Source organism: Oncorhynchus masou, unplaced genomic scaffold (genome assembly GCF_036934945.1).
Source record: "Oncorhynchus masou masou isolate Uvic2021 unplaced genomic scaffold, UVic_Omas_1.1 unplaced_scaffold_769, whole genome shotgun sequence".
Classification (NCBI taxonomy): domain Eukaryota; kingdom Metazoa; phylum Chordata; class Actinopteri; order Salmoniformes; family Salmonidae; genus Oncorhynchus; species Oncorhynchus masou.
Window position 1 is genome coordinate 185,957 of NW_027014157.1, and position 24,309 is coordinate 210,265.

Sequence of the window (24,309 nt, forward strand, 5' to 3'; positions counted from 1 at the left end):
GTATAACCCAGTCCCTCTCCTCTCCTCAGTATAACCCAGTCCCAGTCTCTCCTCTCCTCAGTATAACCCAGTCCCTCTCTCCTCTCCTCAGTATAACCCAGTCCCTCTCCTCTCCTCAGTATAACCCAGTCCCTCTCCTCTCCTCAGTATAACCCAGTCCCTCTCCTCTCCTCAGTATAACCCAGTCCCTCTCTCCTCTCCTCAGTATAACCCAGTCCCTCTCCTCTCCTCAGTATAACCCAGTCCCTCTCTCCTCTCCTCAGTATAACCCAGTCCCTCTCCTCTCCTCAGTATAACCCAGTCCCTCTCCTCTCCTCAGTATAACCCAGTCCCTCTCCTCTCCTCAGTATAACCCAGTCCCTCTCCTCTCCTCAGTATAACCCAGTCTCTCTCTCTCCTCAGTATAACCCAGTCCCTCTCTCCTCTCCTCAGTATAACCCAGTCCCCTCTCTCCTCTCCTCAGTATAACCCAGTCCCTCTCCTCTCCTCAGTATAACCCAGTCCCTCTCTCCTCTCAGTATAACCCAGTCCCTCTCTCCTCTCCTCAGTATAACCCAGTCCCTCTCCTCTCCTCAGTATAACCCAGTCCCTCTCCTCTCCTCAGTATAACCCAGTCCCTCTCCTCAGTATAACCCAGTCCCTCTCCTCTCCTCAGTATAACCCAGTCACTCTCCTCTCCTCAGTATAACCCAGTCCCTCTCCTCTCCTCAGTATAACCCAGTCCCTCTCCTCTCCTCAGTATAACCCAGTCCCTCTCCTCTCCTCAGTATAACCCAGTCCCTCTCTCCTCTCCTCAGTATAACCCAGTCCCTCTCTCCTCTCCTCAGTATAACCCAGTCCCTCTCCGTACCTCAGTATAATGCAGTCCCTCTCGGAGCCCCAGGGGATCGACTCTGACGTTGACATGACGACACTGGTTCATGAGCTCCAGGTGGGAGGGACACTGTACCCAGGAGGCGGAGCATGTCAGGGCCAGGTGCAGTTGCAGAGAAATACGCTCCGTGTTCTCTGTCAAACAGGAAGTAGAATGGACCAATTAATAGAACTAAAGAGGACAGACTAATCACCAATCATGCAGTGTGTGTGTGTGTGAGAGAGATACCGGTATTTTCGGGGAAAATGGGTTCGATGCCGACCCCGTGGTCGGAGGGGGACAGGACCTGGGTGGGGTCTCGGAGGTAGATGCCTCGCTGCGTTCCCACGGTAACAGTGAAGCCCAGGTTAGCGGTGGGGAGAGCGGCATGCTGGGTCAGGTAGTCCACAGCTCTGTCCACCTGTAAAAAGCACAGAGACACCAGTTCTCCACTATACAGTAGACACCAGTTCTCCACTATACAGTAGACACCAGTTCTCCACTATACAGTAGACACCAGTTCTCCACTATACAGTAGACACCAGTTCTCCACTATACAGTAGACACCAGTTCGCCACTATACAGTAGACACTAGTTCTCCACTATACAGTAGACACCAGTTCTCCACTATACAGTAGACACCAGTTCTCCACTATACAGTAGACACTAGTTCTCCACTATACAGTAGTTCAGTTCTCCACTATACAGTAGACACCAGTTCTCCACTATACAGTAGACACCAGTTCTCCACTATACAGTAGACACCAGTTCTCCACTATACAGTAGACACCAGTTCTCCACTATACAGTAGACACCAGTTCTCCACTATACAGTAGACACCAGTTCTCCACTATACAGTAGACACCAGTTCTCCACTATACAGTAGACACCAGTTCTCCACTATACAGTAGACACCAGTTCTCCACTATACAGTAGACACCAGTTCTCCACTATACAGTAGACACCAGTTCTCCACTATACAGTAGACACCAGTTCTCCACTATACAGTAGACACCAGTTCTCCACTATACAGTAGACACTAGTTCTCCACTATACAGTAGACACTAGTTCTCCACTATACAGTAGACACTAGTTCTCCACTATACAGTAGACACTAGTTCTCCACTATACAGTAGACACTAGTTCTCCACTATACAGTAGACACTAGTTCTCCACTATACAGTAGACACCAGTTCTCCACTATACAGTAGACACCAGTTCTCCACTATACAGTAGACACCAGTTCTCCACTATACAGTAGACACCAGTTCTCCACTATACAGTAGACACCAGTTCTCCACTATACAGTAGACACCAGTTCTCCACTATACAGTAGACACCAGTTCTCCACTATACAGTAGACACCAGTTCTCCACTATACAGTAGACAGTTCTCCACTATACAGTAGACACCAGTTCTCCACTATACAGTAGACACCAGTTCTCCACTATACAGTAGACACCAGTTCTCCACTATACAGTAGACACCAGTTCTCCACTATACAGTAGACACCAGTTCTCCACTATACAGTAGACACCAGTTCTCCACTATACAGTAGACACCAGTTCTCCACTATACAGTAGACACTAGTTCTCCACTATACAGTAGACACCAGTTCTCCACTATACAGTAGACACCAGTTCTCCACTATACAGTAGACACTAGTTCTCCACTATACAGTAGACACCAGTTCTCCACTATACAGTAGACACTAGTTCTCCACTATACAGTAGACACCAGTTCTCCACTATACAGTAGACACCAGTTCTCCACTATACAGTAGACACCAGTTCTCCACTATACAGTAGACACCAGTTCTCCACTATACAGTAGACACCAGTTCTCCACTATACAGTAGACACAGTTCTCCACTATACAGTAGACACCAGTTCTCCACTATACAGTAGACACTAGTTCTCCACTATACAGTAGACACTAGTTCTCCACTATACAGTAGAGTTCTCCACTATACAGTAGACACTAGTTCTCCACTATACAGTAGACACCAGTTCTCCACTATACAGTAGACACCAGTTCTCCACTATACAGTAGACACCAGTTCTCCACTATACAGTAGACACTAGTTCTCCACTATACAGTAGACACTAGTTAGTTCTCCACTATACAGTAGACACTAGTTCTCCACTATACAGTAGACACTAGTTCTCCACTATACAGTAGACACTAGTTCTCCACTATACAGTAGACACCAGTTCTCCACTATACAGTAGACACCAGTTCTCCACTATACAGTAGACACTAGTTCTCCACAGTAGATACAGTAGTTCTCCACTATACAGTAGACACCAGTTCTCCACTATACAGTAGACACCAGTTCTCCACTATACAGTAGACACCAGTTCTCCACTATACAGTAGACACTAGTTCTCCACTATACAGTAGACACTAGTTCTCCACTATACAGTAGACACCAGTTCTCCACTATACAGTAGACACCAGTTCTCCACTATACAGTAGACACTAGTTCTCCACTATACAGTAGACACCAGTTCTCCACTATACAGTAGACACTAGTTCTCCACTATACAGTAGACACCAGTTCTCCACTATACAGTAGACACCAGTTCTCCACTATACAGTAGACACCAGTTCTCCACTATACAGTAGACACCAGTTCTCCACTATACAGTAGACACCAGTTCTCCACTATACAGTAGACACTAGTTCTCCACTATACAGTAGACACCAGTTCTCCACTATACAGTAGACACCAGTTCTCCACTATACAGTAGACACCAGTTCTCCACTATACAGTAGACACCAGTTCTCCACTATACAGTAGACACTAGTTCTCCACTATACAGTAGACACTAGTTCTCCACTATACAGTAGACACTAGTTAGTTCTCCACTATACAGTAGACACTAGTTAGTTCTCCACTATACAGTAGACACTAGTTAGTTCTCCACTATACAGCAGACACCAGTTCTCCACTATACAGCAGACACCAGTTCTCCACTATACAGTAGACACCAGTTCTCCACTATACAGTAGACACTAGTTCTCCACTATACAGTAGACACTAGTTCTCCACTATACAGTAGACACCAGTTCTCCACTATACAGTAGACACTAGCTCTCCACTATACAGTAGACACTAGTTCTCCATTATACAGTAGACACTAGCTGACTATAGAGTAGACACTAGTTCTCCACTATAGAGTAGACACTAGCTGACTATAGAGTAGACACCAGTTCTCCACTATACAGTAGACACTAGCTCTCCACTATACAGTAGACACTAGTTCTCCACTATACAGTAGACACTAGTTCTCCACTATACAGTAGACACTAGTTAGTTCTCCACTATACAGTAGACACTAGTTAGTTCTCCACTATACAGTAGACACTAGTTAGTTCTCCACTATACAGTAGACACTAGTTAGTTCTCCACTATACAGTAGACACCAGTTCTCCACTATACAGTAGACACCAGTTCTCCACTATACAGTAGACACTAGCTCTCCACTATACAGTAGACACTAGTTCTCCATTATACAGTAGACACTAGCTGACTATAGAGTAGACACTAGTTCTCCACTATAGAGTAGACACTAGCTGACTATAGAGTAGACACCAGTTCTCCACTATACAGTAGACACTAGCTCTCCACTATACAGTAGACACTAGTTCTCCACTATACAGTAGACACTAGTTCTCCACTATACAGTAGACACTAGTTAGTTCTCCACTATACAGTAGACACTAGTTAGTTCTCCACTATACAGTAGACACTAGTTAGTTCTCCACTATACAGTAGACACTAGTTAGTTCTCCACTATACAGTAGACACTAGTTAGTTCTCCACTATACAGTAGACACCAGTTCTCCACTATACAGTAGACACCAGTTCTCCACTATACAGTAGACACTAGCTGACTATACAGTAGACACTAGTTAGTTCTCCACTATACAGTAGACACTAGTTAGTTCTCCACTATACAGTAGACACTAGTTCTCCACTATACAGTAGACACTAGTTCTCCACTATACAGTAGTCACTAGTTCTCCACTATACAGTAGACACCAGTTCTCCACTATACAGTAGACACCAGTTCTCCACTATACAGTAGACACCAGTTCTCCACTATACAGTAGACACTAGTTCTCCACTATACAGTAGACACTAGTTCTCCACTATACAGTAGACACTAGTTCTCCACTATACAGTAGACACCAGTTCTCCACTATACAGTAGACACTAGTTCTCCACTATACAGTAGACACCAGTTCTCCACTATACAGTAGACACCAGTTCTCCACTATACAGTAGCCACCAGTTCTCCACTATACAGTAGACACCAGTTCTCCACTATACAGTAGACACCAGTTCTCCACTATACAGTAGACACCAGTTCTCCACTATACAGTAGACACCAGTTCTCCACTATACAGTAGACACCAGTTCTCCACTATACAGTAGACACCAGTTCTCCACTATACAGTAGACACCAGTTCTCCACTATACAGTAGACACCAGTTCTCCACTATACAGTAGACACCAGTTCTCCACTATACAGTAGACACCAGTTCTCCACTATACAGTAGACACCAGTTCTCCACTATACAGTAGACACCAGTTCTCCACTATACAGTAGACACCAGTTCTCCACTATACAGTAGACACTAGTTCTCCATTATACAGTAGACACCAGTTCTCCACTATACAGTAGACACCAGTTCTCCACTATACAGTAGACACTAGCTGACTATACAGTAGACACCAGTTCTCCACTATACAGTAGACACTAGTTCTCCACTATACAGTAGACACTAGTTCTCCACTATACAGTAGACACCAGTTAGTTCTCCACTATACAGTAGACACCAGTTCTCCACTATACAGTAGACACTAGTTCTCCACTATACAGTAGACACCAGTTCTCCACTATACAGTAGACACCAGTTAGTTCTCCACTATACAGTAGACACCAGTTCTCCACTATACAGTAGACACTAGTTCTCCACTATACAGTAGACACTAGTTCTCCACTATACAGTAGACACTAGTTAGTTCTCCACTATACAGTAGACACTAGTTCTCCACTATACAGTAGACACTAGTTCTCCACTATACAGTAGACACTAGTTCTCCACTATAGAGTAGACACCAGTTCTCCACTATACAGTAGACACTAGTTCTCCACTATACAGTAGACACTAGTTCTCCACTATACAGTAGACACCAGTTCTCCACTATACAGTAGACACCAGTTCTCCACTATACAGTAGACACTAGTTCTCCACTATACAGTAGACACTAGTTCTCCACTATACAGTAGACACTAGTTAGTTCTCCACTATACAGTAGACACTAGTTAGTTCTCCACTATACAGTAGACACTAGTTCTCCACTATACAGTAGACACTAGTTCTCCACTATACAGTAGACACTAGTTCTCCACTATACAGTAGACACTAGCTCTCCACTATACAGTAGACACCAGTTCTCCACTATACAGTAGACACTAGTTCTCCACTATACAGTAGACACTAGTTCTCCACTATACAGTAGACACTAGTTCTCCACTATACAGTAGACACCAGTTCTCCACTATACAGTAGACACCAGTTCTCCACTATACAGTAGACACTAGTTCTCCACTATACAGTAGACACCAGTTCTCCACTATACAGTAGACACCAGTTCTCCACTATACAGTAGCCACCAGTTCTCCACTATACAGTAGACACCAGTTCTCCACTATACAGTAGCCACCAGTTCTCCACTATACAGTAGACACTAGTTCTCCACTATACAGTAGACACCAGTTCTCCACTATACAGTAGACACCAGTTCTCCACTATACAGTAGACACCAGTTCTCCACTATACAGTAGACACCAGTTCTCCACTATACAGTAGACACCAGTTCTCCACTATACAGTAGACACCAGTTCTCCACTATACAGTAGACACCAGTTCTCCACTATACAGTAGACACCAGTTCTCCACTATACAGTAGACACCAGTTCTCCACTATACAGTAGACACCAGTTCTCCACTATACAGTAGACACTAGTTCTCCATTATACAGTAGACACCAGTTCTCCACTATACAGTAGACACCAGTTCTCCACTATACAGTAGACACTAGCTGACTATACAGTAGACACCAGTTCTCCACTATACAGTAGACACTAGTTCTCCACTATACAGTAGACACCAGTTAGTTCTCCACTATACAGTAGACACCAGTTAGTTCTCCACTATACAGTAGACACCAGTTCTCCACTATACAGTAGACACTAGTTCTCCACTATACAGTAGACACCAGTTCTCCACTATACAGTAGACACCAGTTAGTTCTCCACTATACAGTAGACACCAGTTCTCCACTATACAGTAGACACTAGTTCTCCACTATACAGTAGACACTAGTTCTCCACTATACAGTAGACACTAGTTAGTTCTCCACTATACAGTAGACACTAGTTCTCCACTATACAGTAGACACTAGTTCTCCACTATACAGTAGACAGACACTAGTTCTCCACTATACAGTAGACACCAGTTCTCCACTATACAGTAGACAACAGTTCTCCACTATACAGTAGACACTAGTTCTCCACTATACAGTAGACACCAGTTCTCCACTATACAGTAGACACCAGTTCTCCACTATACAGTAGACACTAGTTCTCCACTATACAGTAGACACTAGTTCTCCACTATACAGTAGACACTAGTTAGTTCTCCTGGACTATACAGTAGACACTAGTTAGTTCTCCACCCCACAGTAGACACTAGTTCTCCACTATACAGTAGACACTAGTTCTCCACTATACAGTAGACACTAGTTCTCCACTATACAGAGACACAGCTCTCCACTATACAGTAGACACCAGTTCTCCACTATACAGTAGACACTAGTTCTCCACTATACAGTAGACACTAGTTCTCCACTATACAGTAGACACAGTTCTCCACTATACAGTAGACACCAGTTCTCCACTATACAGTAGACACCAGTTCTCCACTATACAGTAGACACTAGTTCTCCACTATACAGTAGACACCAGTTCTCCACTATACAGTAGACACCAGTTCTCCACTATACAGTAGACACCAGTTCTCCACTATACAGTAGACACCAGTTCTCCACTATACAGTAGACACTAGTTCTCCACTATACAGTAGACACTAGCTCTCCACTATACAGTAGACACCAGTTCTCCACTATACAGTAGACACCAGTTCTCCACTATACAGTAGACACTAGTTCTCCACTATACAGTAGACACTAGTTCTCCACTATACAGTAGACACTAGCTGACTATACAGTAGACACCAGTTCTCCACTATACAGTAGACACTAGTTCTCCACTATACAGTAGACACCAGTTCTCCACTATACAGTAGACACCAGTTCTCCACTATACAGTAGACACTAGTTCTCCACTATACAGTAGACACCAGTTCTCCACTATACAGTAGACACTAGTTCTCCACTATACAGTAGACACCAGTTCTCCACTAGTCCCTCCAGGACAGCCGACAGACAGTAGACACCAGTTCTCCACTATACAGTAGACACTAGTTCTCCACTATACAGTAGACACCAGTTCTCCACTATACAGTAGACACCAGTTCTCCACTATACAGTAGACACCAGTTCTCCACTATACAGTAGACACCAGTTCTCCACTATACAGTAGACACCAGTTCTCCACTATACAGTAGACACCAGTTCTCCACTATACAGTAGACACCAGTTCTCCACTATACAGTAGACACTAGTTCTCCACTATACAGTAGACACCAGTTCTCCACTATACAGTAGACACCAGTTCTCCACTATACAGTAGACACCAGTTCTCCACTATACAGTAGACACCAGTTCTCCACTATACAGTAGACACCAGTTCTCCACTATACAGTAGACACCAGTTCTCCACTATACAGTAGACACCAGTTCTTCACTATACAGTAGACACTAGTTAGTTCTCCACTATACAGTAGACACCAGTTCTCCACTATACAGTAGACACCAGTTCTCCACTATACAGTAGACACCAGTTCTTCACTATACAGTAGACACTAGTTAGTTCTCCACTATACAGTAGACACCAGTTCTCCACTATACAGTAGACACCAGTTCTCCACTATACAGTAGACACCAGTTCTCCACTATACAGTAGACACTAGCTCTCCACTATACAGTAGACACCAGTTCTCCACTATACAGTAGACACCAGTTCTCCACTATACAGTAGACACCAGTTCTCCACTATACAGTAGACACCAGTTCTCCACTATACAGTAGACACCAGTTCTCCACTATACAGTAGACACCAGTTCTCCACTATACAGTAGACACCAGTTCTTCACTATACAGTAGACACTAGTTAGTTCTCCACTATACAGTAGACACCAGTTCTCCACTATACAGTAGACACCAGTTCTCCACTATACAGTAGACACCAGTTCTCCACTATACAGTAGACACTAGTTAGTTCTCCACTATACAGTAGACACTAGTTCTCCACTATACAGTAGACACTAGTTCTCCACTATACAGTAGACACTAGCTCTCCACTATACAGTAGACACTAGCTCTCCACTATACAGTAGACACCAGTTCTCCACTATACAGTAGACACTAGCTCTCCACTATACAGTAGACACCAGTTCTCCACTATACAGTAGACACCAGTTAGTTCTCCACTATACAGTAGACACTAGCTCTCCACTATACAGTAGACACTAGCTCTCCACTATACAGTAGACACCAGTTCTCCACTATACAGTAGACACTAGCTCTCCACTATACAGTAGACACTAGTTCTCCACTATACAGTAGACACTAGCTCTCCACTATACAGTAGACACTAGCTCTCCACTATACAGTAGACACTAGCTCTCCACTATACAGTAGACACCAGTTCTCCACTATACAGTAGACACCAGTTAGTTCTCCACTATACAGTAGACACCAGTTCTCCACTATACAGTAGACACTAGTTCTCCACTATACAGTAGACACCAGTTCTCCACTATACAGTAGACACCAGTTCTCCACTATACAGTAGACACCAGTTCTCCACTATACAGTAGACACCAGTTCTCCACTATACAGTAGACACTAGTTCTACTCAACAGTCCAACTTCCTGTCCAACTTCCTGTCCAACACAGAGGAGTCTTGCCTGTATGATTCCGTGTCCCTGTGCGAACACCTCGATGTCGTTGACCTTCAGAGCGGTGTTCTCCAGAGCTCTCCTCACCGCGGAGACAGACGGATGGATACCGTTCTGCTTCAGACCTGCAGCGCACGCACACACACCATTATAACACACACACACACACACCATTATAACACACACACACACACACACACACCATTATAACACACACACACACCCCATTATACCACACACACACACACACCATTATAACAACCCCCCATTATAACGCACACGCACACACACATTATAACACACACACACACCCCATTATAACACACACACACCATTATAACACACACCCCATTATAACACACACACACACCATTATAACACACACACCATTATAACACACACACACACCCCATTATAAACACACACACCCCATTATAACACACACACATTAAAACAACCCCCCATTATAACACACACACACACACCCCCCATTATAACACACACACACACACACACACACCCCATTATAACACACACACACACCCCATTATAACACACACACATTAAAACAACCCCCCATTAACACATACACACACACACACACACATATTAACACACACCCCCATTAAACACACACACACACACATTAACACACCCACCTGACAGCACCAGGGCAATCCCTCCACAGGCGTTGGGGGACGACATGGAGGTACCATTCATCAGCTGGGTTCCTCTGAGAGTCCAGTTGGGTACGGAGGCGATGGCCCCCCCCGGAGCAGTGATACTGACCCCCAGGGCCCCGTCGGTACTGGGGCCCCGAGACGACCAGGTGTACTGGTTCGGAGGGAGCTTCTCTCTCAGAGAATACTCTGCAACCATCATGTCTGGAGTTACATACGCCCCCACGCCTGGAAGAGGAGACCAACGGGGTTAAACACAGCCCCACGCCTGGAAGAGGAGACCAACGGGGTTAAACACACCCCCACGCCTGGAAGAGGAGACCAACGGGGTTAAACACACCCCCACGCCTGGAAGAGGAGACCAACGGGGTTAAACACACCCCCACGCCTGGAAGAGGAGACCAACGGGGTTAAACACATCCCCCACGCCTGGAAGAGGAGACCAACGGGGTTAAACACACATACACCCCCACGCCTGGACGAGGAGACCAACGGGGTAAAACACACCCCCACACCTAGAAGAGGAGACCAACGGGGTTAAACACACCCCCACGCCTGGAAGAGGAGACCAACGGGGTTAAACACACATACACCCCCACGCCTGGAAGAGGAGACCAACGGGGTTAAACACATACACCCCACGCCTGGAAGAGGAGACCAACGGGGTTAAACACACCCCACGCCTGGAAGAGGAGACCAACGGGGTTAAACACACCCCCACGCCTGGAAGAGGAGACCAACGGGGTTAAACACACCCCCACGCCTGGAAGAGGAGACCAACGGGGTTAAACACACCCCCACGCCTGGAAGAGGAGACCAACGGGGTAAAACACACCCCCACGCCTGGAAGAGGAGACCAACGGGGTTAAACACACCCCCACGCCTGGAAGAGGAGACCAACGGGGTTAAACACACCCCCACGCCTGGAAGAGGAGACCAACGGGGTTAAACACACCCCCACGCCAGGAAGAACACGGGGTAAAACACACCCCACGCCTGGAAGAGGAGACCAACGGGGTTAAACACACCCCCACGCCTGGAAGAGGAGACCAACGGGGTTAAACACACCCCCACGCCTGGAAGAGGAGACCAACGGGGTTAAACACACCCCCACACCCTGAACAGCAGCAGTCGTCCCTCCAGGACAGCCGACAGTAGACAGAGAGTGTGTGTGTGTGTGTGTGTGTGTGTGTGTGTGTGTGTACCTATAACAGCAGCAGTAGTCCCTCCAGGACAGCCGACAGTAGACAGAGAGTGTGTGTGTGTGAACTGTTGGAAGGCAGGCAGGAGGACCTGAAAAGGTGTGTTGTGACCCAGTAGTGTGTGTGTGTGTGTGTGTGTGTGTGTGTGTGTGTGTGTGTGTGGTGTGTGTGTGTACCTATAACAGCAGCAGTAGTCCCTCCAAGACAGCCGACAGTAGACAGAGTGTGTGTGTGTGTGTACCTATAACAGCAGCAGTCGTCCTTCCAGGACAGCCGACAGTTAGACAGAGTGTGTGTGTGTGTGTGTGTGTGTGTGTGAAGTGTGTACCTATAACAGCAGCAGTAGTCCCTCCAGGACAGCCGACAGTAGACAGAAGTGTGTGTGTGAGGACCTATAACAGCAGCAGTAGTCCCTCCAAGACAGCCGACAGTAGACAGAGTGTGTGTGTGTGTGTGTGTACCTATAACAGCAGCAGTCGTCCTTCCAGGACAGCCGAAGTAGACAGAGTGTGTGTGATCCTGTGTGTGTGTGTACCCAGGACAGCAGTAGTCCCTCCAGGACAGCCGACAGTAGACAGACAGGGCCCGTTGGACAGCGCTGGACACAAACAATACGTTGTGTTTCTGAAGCTTCACCAATCACCTCGCAGATCCTCCTGTTGGACAACACAGAGGACACACAGAGTTACCAATCACCTCACAGATCCTCCTGTTGGACAACACAGAGGACACACAGAGTTACCAATCACCTCACAGATCCTCCTTTTGGACAACACAGAGGACACACAGAGTTACCAATCACCTCACAGATCCTCCTGTTGGACAACACAGAGGACACACAGAGTTACCAATCACCTCACAGATCCTCCTGTTGGACAACACAGAGGACACACAGAGTTACCAATCACCTCACAGATCCTCCTGTTGGACAACACAGAGGACACACAGAGTTACCAATCACCTCACAGAAGGAGGAGATCCTCCTGTTGGACAACACAGAGGACACACAGAGTTACCAATCACCTCACAGATCCTCCTGTTGGACAACACAGAGACACACAGAGTTACCAATCACCTCACAGATCCCCCTGTTGGACAACACAGAGGACACACAGAGTTACCAATCACCTCACAGATCCTCCTGTTGGACAACACAGAGGACACACAGAGTTACCAATCACCTCACAGATCCTCCTGTTGGACAACACAGAGGACACACAGAGTTACCAATCACCTCACAGATCCTCCTGTTGGACAACACAGAGGACACACAGAGTTCCCAATCACCTCACAGATCCTCCTGTTGGACAACACAGAGGACACACAGAGTTACCAATCACCTCACAGATCCTCCTGTTGGACAACACAGAGGACACACAGAGTTCCCAATCACCTCACAGATCCTCCTGTTGGACAACACAGAGGACACACAGAGTTACCAATCACCTCACAGATCCTCCTGTTGGACAACACAGGGACACACAGAGGAGGACACACAGAGTTACCAGACACACAGACAGAGAGTTACCAGACACACACACACAGAGAGTTACCAGACACACAGACAGTAAAAGCCATCTCTCTCACCCTGAGTTGGGCCAGTGGGTAGCTTCTCCATAGCTGTAGTTAACCAGGTCACATTTATAGTTGATCACCTCTATCATCTAGACAGAGAGAAACAGAAAGACAGAGAGAGACAGAGAAAGAGAGACAGAGACAGAGAGACAGAGAGAAAGACAGAAAGAGACAGAGAAAGACAGAAAGACAGAGAGAGAGAGACAGAAAGAGGGAGACCCAGACAGAAAGAGACAGAGAAAGACAGAAAGACAGAGAGAGAGAGAGACAGAAAGAGACAGAAAGAGAGAGTGACAGAGGGAGACCCAGAGACAGAAAAAGAGAGGAGAGGGGAGAGAGAGAGACAGAAAGAGACAGAGAAAGAGACAGAAAGAGAAGGAGGAGAGAGAGACAGAAAGAAAAAGAAGGAAGACAGAGACAGAAAGAGAAGAAAGAGAGAGGACAGAAAAGAGGAGAGAGAGAGAAAGGAAGCAGGAAGAGAGAGACAGAAAGAGACAGAGAAAGAGACAGAAAGAGACAGAAAGAGATGGAGAGAGAGAGGAGGAGTGGAATGAACCAAAACAAGAACAGAGGAGAATTGATGAATGGAGGAACCGGGAGGCCCTGGTCTGTTGTGTGCTGATTGACAGCTGCTTCAGCCTACCGCGGATGAGTCCGGTGCCCGTCTCCATGGTGCTGAGCCGCGTGTCTCCGATCTTCAACGCCAGGATCTGGGCGCCAGGGGCAATGGAGGACCGCTCCGGCTCATCTGGGAAGTGGCCTGCTGCTATGCTCAGGAGCCACGTGGGTCCCATGAGCCCCTGAACAGAGACAAGACCGTCACAGCTGTAGACGTCAAGACGCAGGGCAGACTCCTACAATACAGGGGATCCGTGAACTCTGACCTCAGGAGGTGACGAGGCATGCCGAGTGTTTCCTAGAGTTAACGGAGTAGGAGCATCTCAGGAGGAGGCCTGAAAAGGGGTTTGACCCAGGAGGAGATGAGGAAGGCAGTAGTTGAGCATCTCAGCGTTTCCCAGAGTAGCAAACTCCTGCTTCTCTCTGTAGGAGGTCAGGACCGTGCAGCTGGACAGGTCTCCAGTCTCTGAGGTGTCTACCACAGCCCTGTAGAGGATAGAGGGTAGAGGTCAGGACCGTGCAGCTGGACAGGTCTCCAGTCTCTGAGGTGTCTACCACAGCCCTGTAGAGGTTAGAGGGTAGAGGTCAGGACCGTGCAGCTGGACAGGTCTCCAGTCTCTGAGGTGTCTACCACAGCCCTGTAGAGGTTAGAGAGTAGAGGTGAGGACCGGCAGCTGGAAGGTCTCCAGTCTCTGAGGTGTCTACCACAGCCCTGTAGAGGTTAGAGGGTAGAGGTCAGGACCGTGCAGCTGGACAGGTCTCCAGTTTCTGAGGTGTCTACCACAGCCCTGTAGAGATTAGTACCTTTAGGGGTTAGAGGTTACAGGGTAGCAGTTTGGAGGAAGGCAGGAAGAGGGGTTAGGGTTAGGAGGTTACGGGGTAGCAGTTTAGGGGGAAGGGGTTAGAGGTTACAGGTTAGGGGGTAGAGGTTACGGGGTATCAGTTTAGGGGGTAGAGGTTAGAGGTTACAGGGTATCAGTTTAGGGGGTAGAGGTTAGAGGTTCAGGGGGAATCAGTTTAGGGGGTAGAGGTTAGAGGTTACAGGGTATCAGTTTAGGAAGGGGTAGAGGTTAGAGGTTCAGGGGGAATCAGTTTAGGGGGTGGAGGTTAGAGGTTACGGGTTAGAGGTTCATGGGTAGGGGTTAGAGGTTAGAGGGGAGTAGGGGTTAAGGAGTAGGGTTTAGGACACATAAAGACAGATCTCCTCTCTAAAATGTCCACTTCAGCCCTGGTGAGATGAACACAGATGGATAAGACACCGAGGGACAAATCCTCTCATCACGACGAACAGAGGAAGGCAGGAAGGAGGACCTGACCCAGGAGACGAACTGAGGAAGGCAGGAAGGAGGACCTGACCCAGGAGACGAACTGAGGAAGGCAGGAAGGAGGGCCTGAAAAGGGGTTTGACCCAGGAGACGAACTGAGGAAGGCAGGAAGGAGGACCTGAAAAGGGGTTTGACCCAGGAGACGAACTGAGGAAGGCAGGAAGGAGGACCTGAAAAGGGGTTTGACCCAGGAGACGAACTGAGGAAGGCAGGAAGGAGGACCTGAAAAGTTTGACCCAGACGAACTGAGGAAGGCAGGAAGGAGGACCTGAAAAGGGGTTTGACCCAGGAGACAAACTGAGGAAGGCAGGAAGGAGGGCCTGACCCAGGAGACGAACTGAGGAAGGCAGGAAGGAGGACCTGAAAAGGGGTTTGACCCAGCAGACGAACTGAGGAAGGCAGGAAGGAGGACCTGAAAAGGGGTTTGACCCAGGAGACGAACTGAGGAAGGCAGGAAGGAGGGCCTGACCCAGGAGACGAACTGAGGAAGGCAGGAAGGAGGGCCTGACCCAGGAGACGAACTGAGGAAGGCAGGAAGGAGGACCTGAAAAGGGGTTTGACCCAGCAGACGAACTGAGGAAGGCAGGAAGTAGGGCCTGAAAAGGGGTTTGACCCAGTAGACGAACTGAGGAAGGCAGGAAGGAGGACCTGAAAAGGGCTTTGACCCAGGAGACGAACTGAGGAAGGCAGGAAGGAGGACCTGAAAAGGGGTTTGACCCAGGAGACGAACTGAGGAAGGCAGGAAGGAGGACCTGAAAAGGGGTTTGACCCAGGAGATGAACTGAGGAAGGCAGGAAGGAGGACCTGAATAGGGGTTTGACCCAGGAGATGAACTGAGGAAGGCAGGAAGGAGGACCTGAAAAGGGGTTTGACCCAGGAGATGAACTGAGGAAGGCAGGAAGGAGGGCCTGAAAAGGGGTTTGACCCAGGAGACGAACTGAGGAAGGCAGGAAGGAGGACCTGAAAAGGGGTTTGACCCAGGAGACGAACTGAGGAAGGCAGGAAGGAGGACCTGAAAAGGGGTTTGACCCAGGAGATGAACTGAGGAAGGCAGGAAGGAGGACCTGACCCAGGAGACGAAAGGGGGTTTGACCCAGGAGACGAACTGAGGAAGGCAGGAAGGAGGACCTGAAAAGGGGTTTGACCCAGGAGACGAACTGAGGAAGGGAGGAAGGAGGGCCTGAAAAGGGGTTTGACCCAGGAGACGAACTGAGGAAGGCAGGAAGGAGGACCTGAAAAGGGGTTTGACCCAGCAGATGAACTGAGGAAGGCAGGAAGGAGGACCTGAAAATGGGTTTGACCCAGGAGACGAACTGAGGAAGGCAGGAAGGAGGGCCTGAAAAGGGGTTTGACCCAGGAGATGAACTGAGGAAGGCAGGAAGGAGGACCTGAAAAGGGGTTTGACCCAGGAGACGAACTGAGGAAGGCAGGAAGGAGGACCTGACCCAGGAGATGAACTGAGGAAGGCAGGAAGGAGGACCTGAAAAGGGGTTTGACCCAGCAGACGGCGTTCCTCCTACCTCCAGGTGTCTCCGTCGTTCCACAGCAGACAGTCGTAGACCGGACCCGGGTCGTTGTACTTCTTCTCCAGGGACGCCAGGATCTCTGACTGGCACAGCAGCTCCTCCTTCTGCAGCTTCTCAGCCTGATAAAACAACGGACAGGCGTGAGGAAACTAAATGTGTAGACTCATTTACACACACATCTCATGTGCTCGGGATTGATAAATCGCTCGCTGGGGATGTGACAAATGTACAATTGCTAATGTTTAAACTGCCATTTTAAATAGTACAATAACGAGAATTCACCATTCAGATTGGGTCCTAACCAGGACTCTGAGCAGTCCCAAGGACCCAGAGCAGTTCAGTCTACCTACCAGACAGGGCAGTTCAGTCTACCTACCAGACAGGGCAGTTCAGTCTACCTACCAGACAGGGCAGTTCAGTCCACCTACCAGACAGGGCAGTTCAGTCTACCTACCAGACAGGGCAGTTCAGTCTACCTACCAGACAGGGCAGTTCAGTCCACCTACCAGACAGGGCAGTTCAGTCTACCTACCAGACAGGGCAGTTCAGTCTACCTACCAGGACAGGGCAGTTCAGTCTACCTACCAGACAGGGCAGTTCAGTCTACCTACCAGACAGGGCAGTTCAGTCTACCTACCAGACAGGGCAGTTCAGTCTACCATGGTCCTGGCTACCTACCAGGCAGGGCAGTTCAGTCTACCTACCAGACAGGGCAGTTCAGTCCACCTACCAGACAGGGCAGTTCAGTCTACCTACCAGACAGGGCAGTTCAGTCCACCTACCAGACAGGGCAGTTCAGTCCACCTACCGGACAGGGCAGTTCAGTCCACCTACCAGACAGGGCAGTCCAGTCTAACTACCAGACAGGGCAGTTCAGTCCACCTACCAGACAGGGCAGTTCAGTCCACCTACCAGACAGGGCAGTACCTCAGTCTACCTACCAGACAGGGCAGTTCAGTCTACCTACCGGACAGGGCAGTTCAGTCTACCTACCAGACAGGGCAGTTCAGTCTACCTACCAGACAGGGCAGTTCAGTCTACCTACCAGACAGGGCAGTTCAGTCCACCTACCAGACAGGGCAGTTCAGTCTACCTACCAGACAGGGCAGTTCAGTCTACCTACCAGACAGGGCAGTTCAGTCCACCTACCAGACAGGGCAGTTCAGTCTACCTACCAGACAGGGCAGTTCAGTCTACCTACCAGACAGGGCAGTTCAGTCCAGACAGGGCACCTACCAGACAGGGCAGTTCAGTCTACCTACCAGACAGGGCAGTCTACCACCAGACAGGGCAGTTCAGTCAGTTCAGTCTACCTACCAGACAGGGCAGTTCAGTCTACCTACCAGACAGGGCAGTTCAGTCTACCTACCAGACAGGGCAGTTCAGTCTACCTACCAGACAGGGCAGTTCAGTCTACCTACCAGACAGGGCAGTTCAGTCTACCTACCAGACAGGGCAGTTCAGTCTACCTACCAGACAGGGCAGTTCAGTCTACCTACCAGACAGGGCAGTTCAGTCTACCTACCAGACAGGGCAGTTCAGTCTACCTACCAGACAGGGCAGTTCAGTCTACCTACCAGACAGGGCAGTTCAGTCTACCTACCAGACAGGGCAGTTCAGTCCACCTACCAGACAGGGCAGTTCAGTCTACCTACCAGACAGGGCAGTTCAGTCTACCTACCAGACAGGGCAGTTCAGTCTACCTACCAGACAGGGCAGTTCAGTCTACCTACCAGACAGGGCAGTTCAGTCTACCTACCAGACAGGGCAGTTCAGTCTACCTACCAGACAGGGCAGTTCAGTCTACCTACCAGACAGGGCAGTTCAGTCTACCTACCAGACAGGGCAGTTCAGTCTACCTACCAGACAGGGCAGTTCAGTCTACCTACCAGACAGGGCAGTTCAGTCACCTACCTACCCAGACAGGGCAGTTCAGTCTACCTACCAGACAGGGCAGTTCAGTCCACCTACCAGACAGGGCAGTTCAGTCTACCTACCAGACAGGGCAGTTCAGTCCACCTACCAGACAGGGCAGTTCAGTACCAGACAGGGCCTACCAGACAGGGCAGTTCAGTCTACCTACCAGACAGGGCAGTTCAGTCCACCTACCAGACAGGGCAGTTCAGTCCACCTACCAGACAGGGCAGTTCAGTCCACCTACCAGACAGGGCAGTTCAGTCCACCTACCAGACAGGGCAGTTCAGTCCACCTACCAGACAGGGCAGTTCAGTCTACCTACCAGACAGGGCAGTTCAGTCTACCTACCAGGCAGGGCAGTTCAGTCTACCTACCAGACAGGGCAGTTCAGTCTACCTACCAGACAGGGCAGTTCAGTCCACCTACCAGACAGGGCAGTTCAGTCCACCTACCAGACAGGGCAGTTCAGTCTACCTACCAGACAGGGCAGTTCAGTCTACCTACCAGAGAGGGCAGTTCAGTCTACCTACCAGACAGGGCAGTTCAGTCTACCTACCAGACAGGGCAGTTCAGTCTACCTACCAGACAGGGCAGTTCAGTCTACCTACCAGACAGGGCAGTCCAGTCTAACTACCAGAGAGGGCAGTTCAGTCTACCTACCAGACAGGGCAGTTCAGTCTACCTACCGGACAGGGCAGTTCAGTCTACCTACCGGACAGGGCAGTTCAGTCTACCTACCAGAGAGGGCAGTTCAGTCTACCTACCAGAGAGGGCAGTTCAGTCTACCTACCAGAGAGGGCAGTTCAGTCTACCTACCAGACAGGGCAGTTCAGTCTACCTACCGGACAGGGCAGTTCAGTCTACCTACCAGAGAGGGCAGTTCAGTCTACCTACCAGAGAGGGCAGTTCAGTCTACCTACCAGACAGGGCAGTTCAGTCTACCTACCAGACAGGGCAGTCCAGTCTACCTACCAGACAGGGCAGTTCAGTCTACCTACCAGACAGGGCAGTTCAGTCTACCTACCAGACAGGGCAGTTCAGTCTACCACGGTCCTGGCTACCTACCAGACAGGGCAGTTCAGTCCACCTACCAGACAGGGCAGTTCAGTCTACCTACCAGACAGGGCAGTTCAGTCCACCTACCAGACAGGGCAGTTCAGTCTACCTACCAGACAGGGCAGTTCAGTCTACCTACCAGACAGGGCAGTTCAGTCTACCTACCAGAGAGGGCAGTTCAGTCCACCTACCAGACAGGGCAGTTCAGTCTACCTACCAGACAGGGCAGTTCAGTCCACCTACCAGACAGGGCAGTTCAGTCCACCTACCAGACAGGGCAGTTCAGTCTACCTACCAGACAGGGCAGTTCAGTCTACCTACCAGACAGGGCAGTTCAGTCCACCTACCAGACAGGGCAGTTCAGTCCACCTACCAGACAGGGCAGTTCAGTCCACCTACCAGACAGGGCAGTTCAGTCTACCTACCAGACAGGGCAGTTCAGTCTACCTACCAGGCAGGGCAGTTCAGTCTACCTACCAGACAGGGCAGTTCAGTCTACCTACCAGACAGGGCAGTTCAGTCCACCTACCAGACAGGGCAGTTCAGTCCACCTACCAGACAGGGCAGTTCAGTCTACCTACCAGACAGGGCAGTTCAGTCTACCTACCAGAGAGGGCAGTTCAGTCTACCTACCAGACAGGGCAGTTCAGTCTACCTACCAGACAGGGCAGTTCAGTCTACCTACCAGACAGGGCAGTTCAGTCTACCTACCAGACAGGGCAGTCCAGTCTAACTACCAGAGAGGGCAGTTCAGTCTACCTACCAGACAGGGCAGTTCAGTCTACCTACCGGACAGGGCAGTTCAGTCTACCTACCGGACAGGGCAGTTCAGTCTACCTACCAGAGAGGGCAGTTCAGTCTACCTACCAGAGAGGGCAGTTCAGTCTACCTACCAGAGAGGGCAGTTCAGTCTACCTACCAGACAGGGCAGTTCAGTCTACCTACCGGACAGGGCAGTTCAGTCTACCTACCAGAGAGGGCAGTTCAGTCTACCTACCAGAGAGGGCAGTTCAGTCTACCTACCAGACAGGGCAGTTCAGTCTACCTACCAGACAGGGCAGTCCAGTCTACCTACCAGACAGGGCAGTTCAGTCTACCTACCAGACAGGGCAGTTCAGTCTACCTACCAGACAGGGCAGTTCAGTCTACCACGGTCCTGGCTACCTACCAGACAGGGCAGTTCAGTCCACCTACCGGACAGGGCAGTTCAGTCTACCTACCGGACAGGGCAGTTCAGTCTACCGACCAGACAGGGCAGTTCAGTCTACCTACCGGACAGGGCAGTTCAGTCTACCTACCGGACAGGGCAGTTCAGTCTACCTACCGGACAGGGCAGTTCAGTCTACCTACCGGACAGGGCAGTTCAGTCTACCTACCAGACAGGGCAGTTCAGTCTACCTACCAGACAGGGCAGTTCAGTCTACCTACCAGACAGGGCAGTTCAGTCTACCTACCGGACAGGGCAGTTCAGTCTACCTACCGGACAGGGCAGTTCAGTCTACCTACCAGACAGGGCAGTCCAGTCTACCTACCAGACAGGGCAGTTCAGTCTACCTACCAGACAGGGCAGTTCAGTCTACCTACCAGACAGGGCAGTTCAGTCTACCTACCAGACAGGGCAGTTCAGTCTACCTACCAGACAGGGCAGTTCAGTCTACCTACCAGACAGGGCAGTTCAGTCCACCTACCAGACAGGGCAGTTCAGTCTACCTACCAGACAGGGCAGTTCAGTCTACCTACCAGACAGGGCAGTTCAGTCTACCATGGTCCTGGCTACCTACCAGGCAGGGCAGTTCAGTCTACCTACCAGACAGGGCAGTTCAGTCTACCTACCAGACAGGGCAGTTCAGTCCACCTACCAGACAGGGCAGTTCAGTCCACCTACCAGACAGGGCAGTTCAGTCTACCTACCAGACAGGGCAGTTCAGTCTACCTACCAGAGAGGGCAGTTCAGTCTACCTACCAGACAGGGCAGTTCAGTCTACCTACCAGACAGGGCAGTTCAGTCTACCTACCAGACAGGGCAGTTCAGTCTACCTACCAGACAGGGCAGTCCAATCTAACTACCAGAGAGGGCAGTTCAGTCTACCTACCAGACAGGGCAGTTCAGTCTACCTACCGGACAGGGCAGTTCAGTCTACCTACCGGACAGGGCAGTTCAGTCTACCTACCAGAGAGGGCAGTTCAGTCTACCTACCAGAGAGGGCAGTTCAGTCTACCTACCAGAGAGGGCAGTTCAGTCTACCTACCAGACAGGGCAGTTCAGTCTACCTACCGGACAGGGCAGTTCAGTCTACCTACCAGAGAGGGCAGTTCAGTCTACCTACCAGAGGGCAGTTCAGTCTACCTACCAGACAGGGCAGTTCAGTCTACCTACCAGACAGGGCAGTCCAGTCTACCTACCAGACAGGGCAGTTCAGTCTACCTACCAGACAGGGCAGTTCAGTCTACCTACCAGACAGGGCAGTTCAGTCTACCACGGTCCTGGCTACCTACCAGACAGGGCAGTTCAGTCCACCTACCGGACAGGGCAGTTCAGTCTACCTACCGGACAGGGCAGTTCAGTCTACCGACCAGACAGGGCAGTTCAGTCTACCTACCGGACAGGGCAGTTCAGTCTACCTACCGGACAGGGCAGTTCAGTCTACCTACCGGACAGGGCAGTTCAGTCTACCTACCGGACAGGGCAGTTCAGTCTACCTACCAGACAGGGCAGTTCAGAGTCTACCTACCAGACAGGGCAGTTCAGTCTACCTACCAGACAGGGCAGTTCAGTCTACCTACCGGACAGGGCAGTTCAGTCTACCTACCGGACAGGGCAGTTCAGTCTACCTACCAGACAGGGCAGTCCAGTCTACCTACCAGACAGGGCAGTTCAGTCTACCTACCAGACAGGGCAGTTCAGTCTACCTACCAGACAGGGCAGTTCAGTCTACCTACCAGACAGGGCAGTTCAGTCTACCTACCGGACAGGGCAGTTCAGTCCACCTACCAGACAGGGCAGTTCAGTCTACCTACCAGACAGGGCAGTTCAGTCTACCTACCAGACAGGGCAGTTCAGTCTACCTACCAGACAGGGCAGTTCAGTCCACCTACCAGACAGGGCAGTTCAGTCCACCTACCAGACAGGGCAGTTCAGTCTACCTACCAGACAGGGCAGTTCAGTCTACCTACCAGACGGGGCAGTTCAGTCTACCTACCAGACAGGGCAGTTCAGTCTACCACGGGCCTGGCTACCTACCAGACAGGGCAGTTCAGTCCACCTACCGGACAGGGCAGTTCAGTCTACCTACCAGACAGGGCAGTTCAGTCCACCTACCAGACAGGGCAGTTCAGTCTACCTACCAGACAGGGCAGTTCAGTCTAACTACCAGACGGGGCAGTTCAGTCTACCTACCAGACAGGGCAGTTCAGTCTACCTACCAGACAGGGCAGTTCAGTCTACCTACCAGACAGGGCAGTTCAGTCTACCTACCAGACAGGGCAGTTCAGTCTACCTACCAGACAGGGCAGTTCAGTCTACCTACCAGACAGGGCAGTTCAGTCCACCTACCAGACAGGGCAGTTCAGTCTACCTACCAGACAGGGCAGTTCAGTCCACCTACCAGACAGGGCAGTTCAGTCTACCTACCAGACAGGGCAGTTCAGTCTACCTACCAGACAGGGCAGTTCAGTCTACCTACCAGACAGGGCAGTTCAGTCTACCTACCAGACAGGGCAGTTCAGTCTACCTACCAGACAGGGCAGTTCAGTCCACCTACCAGACAGGGCAGTTCAGTCTACCTACCAGACAGGGCAGTTCAGTCTACCTACCAGACAGGGCAGTTCAGTCTACCTACCAGACAGGGCAGTTCAGTCCACCTACCAGACAGGGCAGTTCAGTCTACCTACCAGGCAGGGCAGTTCAGTCCACCTACCAGACAGGGCAGTTCAGTCTACCTACCAGACAGGGCAGTTCAGTCCACCTACCAGACAGGGCAGTTCAGTCTACCTACCAGACAGGGCAGTTCAGTCTACCTACCAGACAGGGCAGTTCAGTCTACCTACCAGACAGGGCAGTTCAGTCTACCTACCAGACAGGGCAGTTCAGTCTACCTACCAGACAGGGCAGTTCAGTCTACCTACCAGACAGGGCAGTTCAGTCTACCTACCAGACAGGGCAGTTCAGTCTACCTACCAGACAGGGCAGTTCAGTCCACCTACCAGACAGGGCAGTTCAGTCTACCTACCAGACAGGGCAGTTCAGTCCACCTACCAGACAGGGCAGTTCAGTCTACCTACCAGACAGGGCAGTTCAGTCTACCTACCAGACAGGGCAGTTCAGTCCACCTACCAGACAGGGCAGTTCAGTCTACCTACCAGACAGGGCAGTTCAGTCTACCTACCAGACAGGGCAGT

The 24,309-nt window shown here is 49.9% G+C and overlaps 1 pseudogene; it reads right to left on the reverse strand.

Moving 5' to 3' along the window:
- Positions 1-24,309, reverse strand: part of LOC135537415 (tripeptidyl-peptidase 2-like) — a 113,105-nt pseudogene that overhangs the window by 78,095 nt on the left and 10,701 nt on the right.